Source organism: Ictidomys tridecemlineatus, chromosome 13 (assembly GCF_052094955.1).
Source record: "Ictidomys tridecemlineatus isolate mIctTri1 chromosome 13, mIctTri1.hap1, whole genome shotgun sequence".
Lineage (NCBI taxonomy): Eukaryota > Metazoa > Chordata > Mammalia > Rodentia > Sciuridae > Ictidomys > Ictidomys tridecemlineatus.
This window is the reverse complement of record NC_135489.1, coordinates 16,955,206-16,971,460: the sequence shown is the minus strand read 5'-3', so window position 1 is coordinate 16,971,460 and position 16,255 is coordinate 16,955,206. Positions and strand designations below refer to the sequence as shown.

The 16,255-nt window shown below is 40.0% G+C and overlaps 1 long non-coding RNA gene across 1 annotated transcript in view; it reads right to left on the bottom strand.

Moving 5' to 3' along the window:
- The window catches only part of LOC120886567 (uncharacterized), a 90,872-nt gene extending 75,392 nt beyond the window's left edge, over positions 1-15,480 (bottom strand). Inside the window, exon 1 of the long non-coding RNA XR_013429544.1 lies at positions 15,357-15,480. This is a non-coding gene — a long non-coding RNA (uncharacterized LOC120886567). The remainder of the gene's footprint in view (positions 1-15,356) is intronic.
- Positions 15,481-16,255: the final 775 nt, after the last annotated feature.

Here is a 16,255-nt window from a genome sequence, read left to right as displayed (position 1 = left end):
TTCTAGGTCTTGTCTTGAGGGGAGAGAAGGGCAGGAGAAAGAAGGGCAGAAGAAGAACAGAAACTTTACTTCCAAGGCTCTTCCCATGTCTATCAGTTCAAAGTACTTAGTATGCCCAAACACCATACTTTACGGTATTGGTTTCTGAGTCCCAGTACTATATCCTTGCACTGATTCCTCCATGTATAAAACCATGTCTACTCAAGATAATCTCTAATTTTTAACATATCAATTAAAAATATCAGCTTTATTTTATTTTCCATGTTGGATGAAAGGGTCATCCAACTGGACTTGGGCCTCTGCAGGCAGCACCCTGTTGTAAAAAGACTGTGGAAATGACTTCCTCAAACTCTCCTTCAAAGTGTGCTTACTGAATCCCAGTCTTTTCCAGGTTTTAAGTTCTGGGCTAGGTCGCTGACCAATTCAAGTCTCAAGACCAGGATACCTCTAGCCCTCACTTTAAGCAGAGCATTGCATAAATACTTTAGCAAACTGGATTAAAGTTCTGCTGAAACAAATGCTGAGTAGTTTTAATTTGTGGAAAGGAAATGTTATTTGGAAAAAAAATATATTGCTCTGCAATATTTTTACACTGTGGTACAGCTCAGAGTGCTGGAGAAAGTACTTCAAGATCAAAAAGCCAGCCCCGTTATTAGTAATTCATTTGCTTTGGTACATGTGGGAGATGATGTGTTCCCTGCTCTGTGGTCTAGGTGGCCACTTCTTCTGCCAGCAGTGATTTGGAAGCACTTCTGAGCTAAGTGCCATGTGGGTCGCTGCAGGGTGGTGGAGAGGCCACCCTTCTGCTGGAACCTCTAGGGCAGCTGAGTGGCAGCTTCTGCTCTTTTTGGGTTAAGGCAGATTCCAGGCTCTGCTGACAACAAACAGTGTGTTCTGCAGGCAAGCCCCACTGAAAGCCCTTGGAAAGGCTCCAAGGAGCTCAGTGAGCACTTCTTAATGCAGTAACACTAATTCATTTTCAATGTAAGATTCATTTAGCCCAGTTCTTTCATTATCCACATGTCACATGAGGTCAGCGCTGTGGAGTTGCATAACACATAAGGGCCACAGGTTAAAATCAAGAGTGGATTCCTGTGCATTCTCAGTATATTCTGTGCCAGACTCTGGAAACGCACCCTCTAAAATGGGAGACATATAAACTAATCCGGTAATCTGTCAGTCAACGACATTTATTCAAAGTCTCTCCATTGTCAGTGGTGATGGAGAAGAACAATACCGTACCCTGCCTATTTTGGACACATAGTTACCCAATAAATACTTTTCATTGGTTGATTACTATATGAATCAAAGGTTGATTTTAAAAATTCACCATTTATCTTTAGATTGGGATGGCGACAACTGATCTCCTCCCACAATTGGTGTGCCCTTCTTTCCAGTACTTTGCTCAAGCTGGTGCTGAAATGAGCTTGCATTTTTCAGTACCAATTAATGCGACAGAGAAGTGACCAGGAGAGTGCTGCACAGCAAGAGAAACTGCATTTGAGAGATGAGCTTTTATATTTGCTGTAAGGCGCAGCAGGGTAGGAGATAATAGAAACTTGGATTTGGGAAATGACAGTGGAGCTGTTCCAGAAGCAGTCAGCTTTAGGATCAGCTCCACTGAGTAGGGCTAATATGCCTTGTGGTTGGGGTGGAGATGAGGTATGAGAAAGAGAACTAAAGATGACTCCCAAACTAAAGATCACTCTAGATTTGTAGCCTGCCCAACTAAAGAGAGGGTTGGAGCCTTAGCTAAGACAAGGAAGACAGAAGGAAATACTTTAGGTGTGAGTATGTATGGAGTGGAAATAAAGGGGCAAAGGAGACTGAGCTATTTTGATGATGGTGAACTTGAGATTCCTGCCTTCGTTTTGGTTTCCAGAAACAAATTTCAAAAGAAGAGTTTGAAGACAATGGTTTATTTGGGAAATGATGCAAGGAAGCACAGGGTAGGAAGCAAGGATAAGACAGGAAAGAGAAAACACCCAGTAGGGTATACATTATCAAACAACTGGATCCTCATGCTGAAACACAGTCTACAGCATGCATTTCAGAGTGGTCCCCTCTGAATGGCAAGGACACTGGAGAATGTACCAATGGTGATCCCATCAGTGATCCCAGGATTTTGACCACTTAGCAGTTTCACCAGCTGTACGCTGGAGTGCAGCAGGCTCTGACAGCCAGAGAAAATCCTCAAGGCAAAGAGGCAGGTACTGGCAACTGGAGTCAGGCTGGTGGGTGCTGAAATGGCAAGGGCAGAAGGGAAGCTAGAGGGCAAGAAGAGTCCCAAAGTCAAGCCCTACTGAGGACACTAGTTCACACAAGGAGAGGTGCCAGTATCCAAGGAGTCAAGTGCAAAGGCCAATATCCTAGTTGAGTCTAGAGTCATAAAAAAAGACAAGAACCAGGAGAGGCCCTGGACAGATCAGTGTGACCCCTCTGAAAGAGTAATGGCCCTGGGACATCTTCTGAAGACCTCAAGTCAGTATCAGTAGTGGGTATCTCCAGTTCCAGAACTGGGATGGATTGAGCGGGATCGAGTGACTGTCAAGGGCTGTCAGGGCTGTTCTGGGAGAACCTCGTAAAGACTGATTAGGCAACTTTATAAAGTTGTCCACAGACCAGAGACCCTACAGTGTTTTTCTCTCATCAATGTAGAAATGGTGGTGCAAGAAAGAAAGGGGTTTTTCTTAAACTCTGAAAGTTTGTGGATGTCACTGTCTACAGAACACTGCACTCATGAAAGCTCATCTCAGGAATCTTATTCATGAAGGGGGTTTGAATGTTTTATCAATATTCATGAAAAATGATTTTTTAAGAAATAACATGTCAAAACATCTCAACCCTGAAGGTCACATTATTCAACTCTTTTCTTCCCATATCACACATTAACTGTGTCATTTTTTTTTCCCCTCTGCCAGTTCAGGACAAGTCCTCCAGGCAGTGTTAATTACTCTATTACTTTATTGAGGTCCTAATTAATTAGAATCTATTATAAAATGTGATCATCTATTTATTTTAAATACCTCTCTTCTCTTCATTGAAGCCACAAGTCAGGTAGTGCTGGAGTTTTCCTATAAGGATAGTTGAGTGTGATTTCTCAGTGTTTCTTTCTGCAGCCTCAGGCTATCCTACCTTTTCTGAGCTGGTAGCTATTTCCAAGGCATGGGGTCTTTTTTAAGTTAAAGAAGGGGGAGGGGCAAAATCTTTGCAATTTAAATATAAACAATTTCTAGTTTGTGAGCTGGTCCCCCAGTGTTTGCATGACTTAGGGGACTGCTGCTATTCCCCTGTCCACTCCTGTTCCTGCCCTTAGCAATTTACATTCATAACTGTTTCCTTAACTTTACTCTTAAAAAGTGCTTATGACCCTGCCCAAATAAATTCTATCCTTTCAGTTCTCACTTTACTTCTCATCAGGAGTTCTTAACTTGAATCTCATGAGCCCTAAGAATTTATAGATTATTTTCAAAGACTCCAAGAAAATTTGACATGGCTGGCATTTGGGCCTCTTCAGGGTAAAGTTCTTTCTTCATCTTCTGGAGGGAACAAGTTTCCTAAAACCAGGCTTAAAAAACAAACAAACACTGTTTTTCTTATTTTGATTTTTAAAAGTTTGCAAACAAATGATTTTCCTTGGTTGGGTGCTTCCCCTTTAAGCCAGCTCTTCAGGGCCTTGGGGGGCTGCTCCTCTTTACTGAATCAGCCCTAGCTAGCTTCTGCAAATCCTCCCTTTGCATTTTTATCAGGTAGTTCATAATCCAAATCCAGGCAATGAAATAGAGAACAATGCTTCACCCTCAAATAGTTAAAGTGGTTAATTTTTCCCCCCCCAGGAATGGACATTATTAAGATTTTTAACTTGTTCTCATTTATAAACTGGAACTGTGGATCCTACTCAAAGATGTCCTGGCGAGTTAATCATGCTATGAAACAGAAAAACTCCAGGACAGTCAGCATCCAAGCCAAAGAAGGACATTTTTTTTTTTTCTCATCATGAGTGAGATGCTGACTCTCCCTTTTAGACTTCATGTTCATGTCCAGTGCACCCTGTGTCACATGGTCAGCAGCACAGCACCCTGTTCCTGCTCACCAGGGTCCTGTGACATTTGGAGCAGCACACATATGCTAATTATTTGCCTGCTAATCTGCCTAAGGGGTGGAGTCTGTAAGCTTCTAGGATTTGTCCTCCTTCTCCTGATCTAGGAAAGAAATGTTGGCTACCATTGCTGTGGATATTTGGTTGTTAGTGTGCAATCTGGAGATGGGTTCATAGTTGGTTAGGAGGAGCCATACCAAGAAATTTGGACCTATGTCAAAGGCAGTGGAAAGGCACCAAAAGTTTTAAGTAGAATAGTCATGATCAGACTTATAATTTGAGCAGTACCATTTAAACACTATGTCAGGGAGGCATAAGACTTGAGGTCAGCTGAGTGTTGTGGTACGCGCCTGTAATCATATGAGACTTGGAAGACTGAGGAAGAGGATTCCAAGTTTAAGGCCAGCTTCAAAAAATTAGTGAGACCTTGTTTCACAATAAGATGAAAAGGACTGGCGGGGGGGATAGAGTTCTCCTGAGTTCAATCCCAGTGTGTGTGTGTGTGTGTGTGTATAAAAGAATTGGGGAAGTGAAACTGAAGGCTATATTTCAAGCTAGAAATTGTGGTCTGTTCCAGATCAGATACAGGTATGGAGAAAATGGGTCCGACAGGATGTGTGGGGAGTAGGAAATGACTGACCCACATCGGAGGTGGGGTAAGAGGGGAATGGACTGAGCCAGCAATAGATGGGGTGACAATCACTAAGATGGCAAACAGAATGAGCAGTTTAGTTATGGGGAAGAAAGAGATGAGAAGTCAACTTTGAAAATATTGATTCTGAAAAAAATCACCCAAGAAAGAGCATGTTATAGATAATTAGAAATATGAAGCCTGGAGCTAAGGAAGCAGTCTGTGCTAGAAAGAGGTCCATGTCCCCAGTGACCATTGATGTCATGTGAGTGAAGACCATCAGAGATGGAGGATAATGAACGGAGGACAGGATCCAGGGCAGAACCTGAAGGAAAACAAATATTTAAGTCATGGATGAACAAAAAGGAGACTGAACAGAAGTTACTAGGAGTTTTAGGAGGAAAACAGAGTGTGTTGCCACACAAAAGAACTTTGAGGACATTAAGTGAATAAGCCGATCACAAAAGGACAAATGCCGTGTGATTCCACTTCTGTGAGGTACATAGAGGAGTCAGATTCAGACACAAGAAAGAAGGGTGGTTGCAGGAGCTGGGAAGGAGAAAACAAGGAGTTGCTTATTGGGTACAGAGTTTCAGTTTTGCAAGACAGAAAGAGTTCTGGAGATAGATGGTGGCGATGGCTGCCCAACAATGTGAATGTACCCAATGCCACCAAACCAAGCACTTAAAAAGGATTAACATGGTACACTGTAGACTGTATATTTCACTACATTTTTAAAAAGCATGTGTTGTCATGGAAGCTAGGAGAACGGAGCATATAGAGAGGGAAGATGGAGTGAGCAGGCAAGCATGCTCAAAAGTTAGGATGAAGATGTTGATTTAGTTTAGCAACATGATGACCACTAACGTTCTTTTCAAAAAGTAGTTTTTGGATGTGGTAGGGATAGAAGTCAGCTTTCTATGGGTTAAAGAGGGGACTGCTTCCAGTTAAAGACTGTTTAGTAGGTACAAGATTTAAGGATTCACTTTGACTACAATATAAACGTGATAGATAAAATATAAAAGCAAAAAAAAATACAGAAACAGGACACTAAAAATAACACAAGTACTTTTGCTGAAATAAAGACAAGCTGCAAAGGGCTTGATGACTGATTTTAAATATTCTCTATATCATTGTGGGGTAGAATTTCCATGTTGCCAATAAAGAACTGAATCTGATTGGGTGGGCCAGTAGTAAAGGCAATTGTGGGATTAGACAAAGAGGGAGGAGTAATGAGAGGAAGAAGGAGAGAGAGGCCAAAATTCCAGAATACATGAAAAAAGAAAGAAAGAAAGAGAAAAGAAAGAAAGTCCCACAAATTTGCAAAATAAATTTGTGCCAGGTGCGGTGGAGCACACTTGTCATCCCAGCAACTTGGGAGGCTGAGACAGGAAGATTACAAGTTTGAGGCCAGCCTCAGTAACTTGGCAAGGCCCTCAGCAACTTAGAGAAACTCTGTCTCTATATAAAAAATAAATAAGTAAATAAAAAGGGCTGGGATGTAGCCCAGAGGTAAAGCACTCCAGGGTTCAAAAAAAGAGAGAGAGAGCGATAACTTCATTTGTTCTGAATTACTGCAGTGATAAAACACTAAAATAAGCATATTTAGGATCTGCAAAGTAATAGAGGAGGGAACTGCATATCTAATAGAAATTTTGGCAGGCAATAACAGGGAATAAAGAAGGAAATAAAAAAGAAGAAATAGCAAAGAAGCAATATTTGAGGACATAACAACTAAGAATTTTCTGTAATTGAAAATAAGGCTTTAAATCAAGAGTATCCTCTCTATAAAAAAAAGTTTAAAAAAAATGAAACCACACCTAGAAGTGATATAATGAAGATATAAAGTGCAGAAGGACGATTTTAGCTATTAGCCGTCAGATTACGTAACAAGTAATAAGAATGAAAAAGTCCCAGGTTTCTCAGCAGCAATAGCAGAAGCCGGAAGATCATGGAGCTAAAGCTTCCCAGTGGCAAGGGAAATACAAATTATTGTTCAAACTAATATTGAAGAATGAAGGCAATGAAGACATCAAGAACTCATTATTACCCAACCATGTTCACTCTTAAATTTCATCTCACCAAGGAATCACGTGAACCCAGGAAACAGCACAAGATACAATAAATAACTGAGCCCAGAAATCAATCCAACTTTTCAGAAATGCCATTTTAAGAATTGTTTTTTAATCTTTAAAAAGATAAAATTCAAACACTAGAAATAAGTATTAGTGTAGAGGTATGAGAAGGACCCGAGAGGTTTTATTTAGACTGGTTAAAAACTGGAAACAGGACAATGTACAACAGGTGAATGGCTGATAATGTGATATGTTCATATAAAAAATATTCAGGTGAAAGAAAAAAAGGGCAGCTGATCCCTGTGTTAACATGGATGAATCTTGCAGACATGTTGAATGCAAAAAGCTAAACCCAAAAGAGTGCACAATTCCTCTTATGATTCCATTTATATGAAATTGAAAAGTGGGCAAAACTTAGTCATGGTGCCAATATAGGGTTATATTTAGGAGGGGACTATTAATTGAAAAAGGATCAGAGGGCATCCGTGGACTAATACAAACCTTCTTCATCTTTTACAGTTCCTAGAGCTGTATACTTAAGATTTATGCAGTTTATATTATGTAAATTATAAAATAATTTTTAAAAATATCTACCATTTTAGGGAAGGTACTGAAGGGATAATGGATCAAATCAATATAAGTCCTGTGGTTGATTATTTTGAAGTCACAATCACCAACAACTAAATTTTGAAAAGTAATTATGGTGAAAGAGATAATGATGTAAAGCATATAAGAAAACTATAAACTAAAACAAACAAAGCAGCGTTTATTTTTGTCTTCAAAACACAGAAAAGAATATTACAGATACAAAGTGAGGGCACAGATATTAAAATTAAGGAACATTTTTTGAGACCAAAAAGGAGCTATTGGAAATTTTAAAATTTAACTAAAGAATAGGATAATAAAATAAAGGTCATTTCCTATACATCAGAGTAAAAGAACAAAGAGATGGAAAATTAGGAGAAAAGACAAAATCAGAGAAACCATTTAAGAGATCCAACATCTAAATCAGGCTTTATTTTATTTTACTTTATTTTATGTTCAGTGCTGGGATTCAAACCCAGGGCCTCAGGAATATCAGGCAAGCCCTCCACCACTGAGCTACATCCCCAGCTCTTAGTCAGACATTTTTATTCTGGGACCCACTGACACCCAAGGTCTATGGAACACATTTGTCTATGAACTGGATGGGAAAAAAATTCAGCTTTATTTTTCCTAACAGATATACAGCATTTCTCTTTGTTAAAAATGTAAGTAACAAAGCATAATAATACCTGCAACTTTGCCACCAATAGAAATCACATATATTTTAAATTGTATTAGTTAATAAATGATAGTTATTAAACTTGTTGCTAGGTGTTATTAGTTAAGCACATACATGCTTATGTGATTGATTTGTTTCTAAATGTTTTTTCGATCACGTTTCAGTAGATGCATATTTCTTTACAATCTTAAGTACTTCATTTTGTGCATTAAAAATATTATTTTGAGAAGAGATTCATGGTTCAAAACAAGTTGAAAACACTTGGTCTGAAAATAGAAAATAAGATATCAAATAAAATATCAAATAAAGAAATAAAAAAAGAAAAAGAAAAAAAATTCCAAAACTAAAGGACTTGAATCTCCATGTGACCTCTGTATGCTCAGCACAGTAAGAAATATCTACATCAAGATCTAGGATTGTGAAGTTGCAGAACCTGTGTGGTAGAGAAAAGATCCCAAAAAAAATTCTTCCAAAGAGGAAACAAAGTAATACACAAAGAATTGAGAATGACAGCGTCAGATTTCTCAGCGGCAGGCACTGGAAGCCAGAAGACAATGGAGCACAGCCCACAGCTCTGAAGGAAAATTATCTCCAGGCCAGGATTTCATTTGCAGCCAAATTCTTGATCTCAATTAATAGTGAACGTAGAATAAGGAAAATCTCAGGCAAACCAGGAGTGAAGAGATTTGTCTATTGTGAGAACCCAGAAGCTTCTGCTCAATCACAAAAGTAGAAGACCTGGGATCTAGCAAACCAAGAATGCATCATGGGAGGAAGTGAAGCATGTCCCAGGGTCACAGTGAAGGGTGCCCCAGAGTAAGCACAGCAGCAAGATGGACAATGTCCCCAAAATAAATACAAGTGACAGTTTCAACAAATGGGAGATTTTTTATCTCTGGCAGAGACTTGAAGCTAAATCAATGACAGCTACTTTTAAAACAAAACAAACCAAAACATGAAAGAAAAAAGTAAAAAGTTCGGCCCAGTGTGGTGGTGCATGCCTGTAATTGCAGAGACTCAGGAGGCTGAGGCAGGAAGATCCCAAGCTCCAGGTCAGCCCTGGCAACTTAGTAGGATGCTTCCTCAAAATTTTTTAAAAAGCATAAATAAAAAGGGCTATGGGCATAGCTCAGTGGGAAAGTGTTTGCCTAGCACATGTGGGTTCCTGGTTTAAATTCCCAGTACTGCAAAAAATAAATTTTAAAAAGAATATGGTGAGATACTGAAACGACTTGTCTTAGGGAGTTGTGAATCTTATCTCATAAGAACCTTAACTTGAGATAGTTTAAGTTGTTTGCATTAGAGCAAGAGAATTGACCAAATAAACTCTCACATTTTTTTTTTTTTCAAATCTGTGACTCTAAGAACACTAGACCAACAGTGTCCATTGTCCCCTTCGGTTCTCTCCAAAATACATTTAGTACATGTGAGTCTATACACGTGTTTTAATGTGCATGGGGTCTGGTGGTGTTGTTCTTCATCATCATCACCATCAGCAGCAGCAGCAGCATCATTATTAAAGCAGTACTGGGGATTAAACCCAAGGCAATCTATCACCGAGCTACATCCCCAGCTCTTTTCTTCTTGGAGAGGGTCTCACTTATTTGCCCACACTAGCCTTGAACTTGAGATCCTCCTGCCTCAGACTCCCATGTAGCTGGGATTACAGGGCATGCGTCAACATGCCTGGCCTGAATATGCTTTTGATTTTGCTTCATTTACAGCTATCCACAATTAATTCAGAATGCTTTTCCTGGATCATGCCTTTATATCACTGGAAAGCAAACCTAGGTTTCAAAGCAGATCAACAAAACCTTGTGTAAGCTGCATACAACAAATAAATTTATGATGGCTGTATTTATGTATATGAGAGGCAATAATATGCCTGTGGTGGCACATGCTTGTAATCCCAGTGACTTGGGAGACTGAGGTAGAAGGATCATAAGTTAGAGTCCAGCCTGGGCAATGTAGAGAGAACCTGCCTCAAAATAAAAAAAAAAATTAAAAGGGCTGGAGATGTAGCTCAGTGACAGAGCACTGCTGGGTTGAATCCCCAGTACAGGAAAAGAAAAGAAAAGAAAAGAAAGGCAATCTATGACCCATATACACAAAACACTTGATCTTTTTATTTGCAAATAATGTCAAACTTACTAAAAGTTGCAAGAATAAAAATAGCACAGAGAGAATGCCTGTATATCCTTTACTTGGATTCGATAAACATTTTGCCCTACTTATTTGAGCATTGCACACTCTCTTTCTCTGTATGTTTGTATATCTTTCACCCCTTTTCTACACACACACATGTGCAAGCACACACACACACAATTTTTTCTGAAGGATTTGTGAACAGGTTACATACACTATGACCTTTCATCCTCAAATACTTTGTGTATTTTCTAAGAATAGACATGTTCAATTATGTAACCATAGAACAGTTATCAGCTTGGTACATTCATATTGATTCAATACTCAACCATCCTTTTCCCAATTTTTCTGTAAACCTAAAAATGTGCTTTATGACATTCCCCCCTCCACTAGAAGATCAAGTCCATTATTTCATTTAGTTTTTATGTCTCTCCAGGCTCCTTCAATCTGGAGCATTTCCATAGCTAACCTTTGTCTTTTCTCTCATTAATATCTTTCAAGAATATGCTCCCCTCTCCACCTCTTCTATTAAAATAAGACATTCTTCATTTTGTGTTTATCTGATATTTCTTTGTAATTACATTGAGGTTCTGCACCCTGAGCCAGAATACTGCATATTTGAAGGTATATGAGTCCCATCTGGCCCTTGTTAGTGGTTCATTTTTATCACCAATTCTAGGCATCATCTGATTTTTCCAATATAGAGCAGCTACTTTCTTCCTTGTAAGTAAGATACCACTGATGAGTAGACACTTTATACTAATACCTGCTCCACATCAAAATATCCTCTCAGCTAGAGCATGCATTCATGATTCGTGTCTGCCGCCATCTTTACTAGATGTTTGCAAAAAAGGTAATTTTCAGTTCCTGTGCGCTCTTTACATTTATTGGTTGGTTCCTCGCCATGGTAATCTCCTATCTGTCTACCTATCTCTCTATCATCTATCTGTATGGATTCATGAATTCCTATTTTTCAGTAGTTTATAAATTATAAATAGTTAATAAAGAGTTTGTAATTGTGGTTAAGCTTCTTTGTGGTGCTCGGGTTGTGCCATATTTGGCGAGGGCAGCCCCCTCACACTGGCTCCTTGTGTGACGCTGACAAGCCCCATCATTTTTCAGAGTATTCCTTACTTTCTGGTCTAGGGAAGTGTTCCAGGCCAGCACTGCTCTTAGGTCCAGACAAGCTCCTGGGTCAGCATCTCAGGAGACTATGTGCTTGAGGAGCATCATCCTCATCATTTTCAAAGTCCTCCTCTGGCTTCACCAGGGACATCCATGTTGCCTGGCTGTGGTGTCCTATCTCATTCTCCCTCTAAAGAACTTTCCCATCTCTACAGTGATGAATCCTCTCAAAGAGAAATTAGGGAAACTACCCCATTCACAGTAGCCTCACAAAAATAAAATAAAATACTTGGGAATTGACTTAACAAAAGAGGTGAAAGACCTCTACAGTGAAAACTACAGAACACTAAAGAAAGAAATTGAATGAGAATTTAGAAGATGGAAATATCTCCCATGTTCTTGATAGGCAAAATTAATATTGTCAAAATGACCATACTACCCAAAGTGCTATACAGATTCAACATGATTCCAATTAAAATTCTAATGCCATTCCTTATAGAAATAGAAAAAGCAATCATTAAATTCATTTGGAAAAATGATGAATGGATGATGGATAAAGAATATGATGAATGGATGAAGAATAGCCAAAGCAGTCCTTAGCAAGAAGAGTGAAGCAGGGGGCATCACAATACCAGACCTTAAACTGTACTACAAAGCTACAGTGACCAAAATGGCATGGTACTGGCACCAAAATAGACATGTAGATCAATGGTATAGAAGATGCAGAGACAAAGCCATATAAATACAGTTATCTCATATGAGACAAAGGTGCCAAAAACATACAGTGGAGAAAAGATAGCCTCTTCAATAAATGGTGCTAGAAGAACTGGAAATCCATATGCAGCAAAATGAAAATAAATCCCTATCTCTCACCATGCACAAAACTCAACGCAAAGAGGATCAAGGACCTAGGAATTAGACCAGAGACCCTGCACCTAATAGAAGAAAAAGTAGGCCCAAATCTTCATCATGTGAGATTAGGCCCTGACTTCCTTAACAAGACTCCTATAGCACAAGAAATAAGATCAAGAATCAATAAATGGGATGGACTCAAACTAAAAATCTTCTTCTCAGCAAAAGAAACAATCAATGAGGTGAACAGAGAGCCTATGTTTTGGGAGCAATTTTTTGCCACATGCACATCAGGTAGAGCACTTATTTCCAGAATATATAAAGAACTAAAAAGACTTAACACCAGGGCTGGGGCTGTAGCTCAGTGGTAGAGTATTTGCCCCCCAAGTGTGAGGCACTGGGTTAAATCCTCAGCACCACATAAAAATAAATAAATAAAGGTATTGTGTCCAACTACAACTAAATATTAAAAAAAAAAAAAAACCTTAACACCAAAAATACAAACAACGCAATCAATAAATAGGAGCTGAACAGACACTTCTCAGAAGAAGATATATAATCGATGAACAAATAAATGAAAAAATGTTCAACATTTGAAATGCAAATCAAAACTACTCTAAGATTTCATCTTATGCCAGTCAGAATGGCAGCTATCAAGAATACAGACAACAAAAAATGAGCATGTGGGGGAAAAGACACACTCATACATTGTTAGTAGGACTATAAATTGGGGCAGCCAGTTTGGAAAAAGCAGTGTGGAGAGTCCCGGGAAAACTTGGAATGGAACCACCATTTGACCCAGCTATCCCCCTGCTCGGTCTATACTCAAAGTTCTTAAAATCAGTGTACTATAGTGACACAGCCACATCAATGTTCATAGCAGCTCAATTCACAGTAGCTAAACTATGGAAGCAACCTAAATGCCTTCAATAGATGAATGGATAAAGAAATTGTGGTATATATACACAATGGAATATTACTTGGCAATAAAAGAGAATATAATTATGGCATTTGCGGGTAAATGGATGGAAATGGAGAATATTATGCTAAGTAAAGTAAGACAATCCCCAAAAACCAAAGGCCAAGTGTTCTCTGATAAGTGGATGCTGATCCATAACAGGGAGTAAGGACGCATGGAAAAAATGGAGGAACTTTGATTGGACAAAGGGAAGGGAGAGTAGGGAGGGTGCATGGGAACAGGAAAGATGGAGGAATGAGATGGACATCATTACCGTAAGGTACATAGAAATATAAAGTTGTGCTGCAATTATGTACAATGAATCAAAATACATTCTGCTGTCATATATACCTAATTAAAAGTAATTAATTAATTAATTTTTAAAAAGAACTTTCCCAGCTCTAGTCTCCCCTCTCTTGAATCTTTCATTGAATCATTTCGGATGGTCTGACATGCTGATTTGGTGTGACTTTCATGTATTTGGACACAGGATGAGTTCAGAACTCTGGGCTGCCAACCGTCTACTAAAAGCCCTTGAACCAGAAGCCCAGGTGGTCCTGGGCATCGGCTCCTGCCCATGCATGTCTGATCTGTAGCTAATGGGCCTTGACTATCCCTGTTGAAGGTGTTTGAGATTTGCTCTGTACCCTGTCTATAAAGTCTGCTGGCCACATTGCAAAGTGTGAGAAACCAGTCTCAGAAGATCGCCCTGCTCCTGACACTAATTGCAAGGTCAGGGGATCCCCAAATCACACTCAGCTTGTCTAATTCAATAAGAGTGCTCATAGAACCTGCTGGAAGCTGTTATACTAACAGTTACCGTTAGTTGAAGGGCAGTGATGAAGGCTTTAATCCACCCAAAGTAGGGATGTGTAGGGCAGTGTCCAGGAGGGGTCCAAAGCAGAGTTCTAGTCAACCTCTCTCCACGGAGTCATGGCAGTACCTCCTGAATTGCCAACAAGGGGTGCTCGCCCTGACCCTTTGGTGATCCTCTGCAGTTTTTATTGGGCCTGCCTAGATGACTGATCTTGAGTTGCCAGCCCCTCCCACAGATCAGGCCAATGCCTATAATGTCCAGTTCCTCCAGAGGTCAGAACTGTACAGCATGTCCCAAAACACCCATCATAAGTGACATTGCTAGAGTGTCCCATGGCCAAAGGCCCCAGGCGAACCAAGATACTTCCACTGGGCAGGACTTTTTCAGGGGCCTGGAGATCACCTCTAAGTATCCAAGGACAAAGGCCACCTCTCAGTTTGGGTAAGGTCAATTCACCATTATACACTGCAGTGTCATTGAGCCGTTCCTCTCGTTATCTCTTGCCCTCCCAGTGAGTCTTGAGCTGTGACAGCAGAGAGATAAACATTTCTCCCACAAATGGGACTGCCCTTCTCACTCTACTCTGGAGTCCAACACGTCTCCTCCCTGTTCTCAAGTGGTGTGTGCAAGGCCAGGGGGGAGGGGCAGCCAAAAGAGGAAGAGCAGGTTTCGGGAATGCAGTGATTCAAGACAAGATACGGGGGAAGACACGTTCTTCTACATTTAGCCTGTAAAAGTCTGCTGGTAAATTTAATATGACCAGAAAATAAATTACAGTTTACTTTTACCTGCGCACTTGAGGCATTTATGAACATCATCCACAAAGCACAAGAACAACAATTGATTGAGTCATTGGAAGCCCCGTTCCCAGGAAGCTAAGAGATGAGGCAGCGTCATGAGTAAAGGTGCCGGGAACAGCAAAGGCAGGAAAAAAACTGTGTCATCTTGTATAAACCAGTTCTGAAGAGCCAGGGCATGGTGAGCAATCACAAGGTTGCTAGCTTTTCTCTCATGACCAGAGAGATGAATCTAGCCAGAACAACACTTTTGACAATAAAGAACGGGAAGAGGTGGTGTCTGGATACTAGGAAGCACTTTCATGGGTGCTGTTTGAACAATCAATGGACATAAGAAGTTCTTCTCTATCACTAAATCTACATATTTACTGATAAATCTTTGTAATTCATATGGTATCATGAGTTTTATAATGCAAATTTTAATCAAAAAAAATATTATCTAGATAGAGAACTTACAAAATTTATTTGCCTAGTCTCCCATGAACATAGAGGTAACCCCATGCCTGGCTAGTTCAGTCAGCTTTTTTGCCGCTATGACTAAAGGATCTGACCAGAACCACAATAGAGGAGGAAAAGTTCATTTGGGGGCTTACAGTTTCAGAGGTCTTGGTTCATAGAAGGCCAACTGCATTCCTCAGGGCTACAGATGTGGCTGAACATCATGGGGAGTATGTGGCAGAGGGAAGCAGCTCACATCATGGTGATCAAGAAGCAGAGAGTCCACTCACCAGATATATATATATCCCAAAGCCATGCCCCAATTCCCCCCTCTTCTGGCCACATTCCACCACTTCAGTTACCACTTAGTTAATCCCTATGAGGGGATTAATCGCTGATTAACACTCTTACAACTCAATCATTTCTCCTATGAATCTTCCTGCATTGACTCACACATGAGCTTTTGGGGGACACCTCATATTCAAACCATAACACTTGTCTCCACCCCAGCTCTGGAATCAGTCTTTCCACCATGGAGCCTGATTCGTGGTATCAGAGACTGAGTTCTGAATATGAGCTGAATTTAAAAAACACAAACTTTGAACCTGGGAGTTGTGGTTAATAGTCGTGGTCTTTTAACAGGTCACCATCTGTAGCGGATACTTGTCATTTGGGGTAACCCACATTCAGTCTTCTCTTCTTCCTAGTAATGCCCCGTCTTCCATGGGGTGTGTAGTTGGTGAGAGGTGGTGACTCCATCACCATGGAAACAAAAGTGTCCAGAATGCTCTTTGCCTTATTCCAACAGAGTCATGTGACTTAACCTCAGCCAACTGAATGTTTTCCTTTGGGAATTTAAACCCAAATGGGCCAGAATCTCGGGAACATAGATTACCAGAGGTGACCCCAGTGGCAATCACATGCAGTGGAATTTTTGCTTGTGGTCTGACCTCTAAACCACCTTGGTTTCTGACCATTTGCCAAGATTTACTTCATCATCTCTGCAGTGATCTTTTGGTATTTTCTGAAATTCTTGCAATAAATCTACCTTTTT